Below are 3,602 nucleotides of genomic sequence, written 5' to 3' on the forward strand. Positions count from 1 at the left end.
TGGCGGCCGCAGCCCGGTTATCCAACTCAGCATGGAAGGGGTAGTACTCCAGCTGTATCCTCACGGCACCATGTCTGCCACTGCGGGGGCCCTACTGGACCTTCCAGGGAGTCAGATCTTGCTTTCTGCTGCCCACAGGATCATGAGGTCAGATACTGAAGTCAGGCCAGTGCAGAGCGAGGGGTTCACATATCCACCATGTTTGCCGTCATAGCCATGTCCCCTGGAGCAACTATGTCTATTCCCACCCACTCAAAATGAAAACACCTACAACTTGGTGAGGCATTAACTGTGCCTTTGTCCTCCTTCCTGATTTACCACTTACCCAGGAAGTGGGACAGGTTCTACAGAGCCGCTCTGTATCCCTGCACACCGCTGGCCAGTAGAACAGAGGTTCCAACTTGGGGTGGGCAGTGAACTCCGCTCCGCCGGCGGAGTTCAAAGAGTTTTTGCTACTCCGCGCTCTGCTTGGAACACAAAGTTTGGCCAAAAAACTCTGCTCCACTGCGTAGCGGAGTTGATCAGACACCCCTGAACTGAGCAACTATACTTTCTTCTACTTTCATTAATTAGGATATTTAAGAAGAGTTTGTCCCAATTGCTCTAAACAGATCTCAGACAACCAAATCTGTAGAAGGTGCCCACACTAGGAGCAGCTATCCAGATTTCTTGGTGTGATATTCACCCGCAACTGACTTTTGTGTGACCCATATTTTATTGAAGTTGTTACAGCAAGGTGGTATCACGTTGAAAGGTTCATGCACACTCAGGTGAGACTTTGGCTGAGACCGTGGCCCTATCTACAGTTCTCCTTCAACGGCATCCCAGACGGGGGCAGTGACAGAGTCTATTGACGCCATGATGAGGAGCTACTGTGGCGGATGGGCCAAAGAGGTAAAGCTTCAGACAGCAGAAGCCGCTGGGTCTGCCCTTGGCATCCCAGCAGCTCCCCCACCTCAAGGCCGCAGTAATGTATCGCACAGTCCTGGTACCCAGCACCTGTAACTGCCAGTTCTGTGTGGAAACACTCCAACACTACTGGGCGACTAGCATTTAGACTGCTTAGAATTGGGAATAATTGCATTGCCACAGCGTTCCACTCTGTGAGCCATATTCCCAAGGGTTTAACACTCCCATTCTCCCCGCCCCCTCCCCACCACCCGCCACTCTGATTGAAGCAGTTAATAGGTGGGAGCAAGAGCTTCTCTGCGGAGTGAGAGTGATGACATGGGGGGGTTGGGAGACTACGAGAGGGAGGGCGGAAAGAACCCTGGCAGGGAGAGCCTGGCATTCTGCAAGCTTGCCCTAGAAAGAGGTGGGACGTCGGCAGGGCAGAGCTTTGGCAGCCGAAGTCTCAAGCAATGTTACTGGCTGTTTCTTCTACCTGTAACATTGGGTCTGGTTATTTCTGCACCAGAGTCACCTTCACACGTGGCACCCAGACCAAAGTGGGTCACACACTGACCCGAACAGGGGACTACATGGCAACTCCAGAATTATATATAACGTGCACCAGATTTCAGACACAACCTGGAAAGTGGCACACAGTCCCCAGCAGCCTTCATACAAACGCCAGTAATTTTATATGCTCAGCTCCGCAGATTGCACACACATCTGGAGCTCACACACGGCAATTTGCACACGCACCTGCAGTTTGCACATGCCTAGGCTACTATCACAGTGCAGGTTGCAGGCAGCTTGCACGCACAACTGCACTTTTCACACATCTCGGCCGCTAGGCACACACATGCTGTTTGCACACACCTCTGCAGCTTTCACGCATATCGGCACCTTGCACACACACCCCACACACTTGCAACGTGCACACACTTCAGCAGCTCGCACACATCTCAGCAGGTTGGTGAACACATGCGGCTTGCATGCATCCCTGCAGCTTTCACACACATGGCACATTGCACACACACACCAGCAGCATGCACACACACAGCTCACATAACCTACATACAGCAGCATGCCCACACACGCACGTGTGCACACACATGAAGATTGCACACATAGAGACGCATGCACACACACATGTGCACAGCCAGCTCACACACAAATACATACAGATGCATGCACACACAGCTCATGCACAGCTTGGGAGCTTGCAAGTGCACCCCCGCAGCAGGGCTGTCCACTTACCTTCGGGGAAGATGGCCTGCATCTTGTGCCAGCAACCATTCAGATTAAGCTAAATCCATACGTGTTCAGTGCAAGAAGAAAATTATTGTGGAAGTATCAACCACCATATATTAGCACGTTCGTAATACCCCAGGAGATAACCATCACAAGACAGTGAACTACAGATGTCGTATCTCACAGAGAGCCACAACACTAAGCATGGGCGAATTTTGCGGATTTGCGAATTCGCGATCCGCAAAATTCGCGAATTTGTGCGAATTTGCGGATTTTTGTTTTTTTGCGTGTTCACGGGGTTTTTTGCGTGTTCGCGGGGATTTTGCGTCTTCGCGAGCCGCTTGCATAGCGAAGTTACCCATGCAGTCGTTTATGGTAGAGGGAGAGAGAGATAGATAGATAGATAGATAGATAGATAGATAGATAGAAAGAGAGCGAAAGAGAGCGAAAGAGAGAGGGAGAGAGAGAACGAGAGAAAGAAAGAGGGGCCGGATCTCTGAAGGGCCAGATTCCTGAGTTGCCCCTACAGAACATACAGCTTTTTATTTTTAGCAAAATGCATATGAAAATTGTGCTGTAAAGGTCTCTTTTAGTTTAACCCCTCCTGACAACTCAAAATGGGTGTATTTGCCATCCTCTCCCTTCTTCCTGTTTTTTATATCTGTAAGTGCTTCCTGATGAGGTTTAATTCCTTGGACAGGTGCCTCGTTGCCTACTTGTAACTGTTCTCTGACCCTGCTTCAAGGGTCAGAGCAGGGTCAGAGAATAGTTGCAAGTAGGCAACGAGGCGCCAGGAAGCAATTAGCAGCAGGTGTCCATGTTGAAGTTAATTTGTTTGTAACCCTTTTGTAAAAGGCTACAAAGAAATTAGGTTCAACTTTTGCACCTGCTGCTGTAACCCTTGCTTGGCTGAAAATTCGTCCCCGCTGATTCGCGGATTTCACCGCGATTTCGCGAGGTTCGCGGATCGCGAAATCGGGGAAAATCCGCAAATTCGCCCGCGAAACGGATTTTACGCCCACCCTTACACAACACCGAGCCTGGCTTATGCTGGATAAGCTGGTCACCTCCTGCATGCGTCTGGCATGAAGCAGAACCAGTCGCAATTCTTGACGTGAGCCTGGTATTTACACGTAAATAAAATTACAGCATGTTCACTACTTACATGGACCGTCCGAGAATGCAGCCCAATGTTCGTAGTCCATTGTTGATGTTTTACCTTTAACGGATGTCTTCACGTGCAGGTTTATCACTTCTGGGCAGTATCATGGGCGTCCGCAGACATTTTTCCAGGGGGGGCAAAAATGTTAACGTCATCACCATCCTCCGACATGATGTGTGCCAGGTGGGGCACAAGAAACACTGGGGCGCAGAACTGGGATAGACTCCATTAAATGCCAGGAATCCAGGACATGTGACTGACCCTGCCACAGGCCAACAAACACCACCTGTAGGGTAAACGC

This window comes from Lissotriton vulgaris, chromosome 5 (assembly GCF_964263255.1).
Source record: "Lissotriton vulgaris chromosome 5, aLisVul1.2, whole genome shotgun sequence".
Classification (NCBI taxonomy): Eukaryota; Metazoa; Chordata; class Amphibia; order Caudata; family Salamandridae; genus Lissotriton; species Lissotriton vulgaris.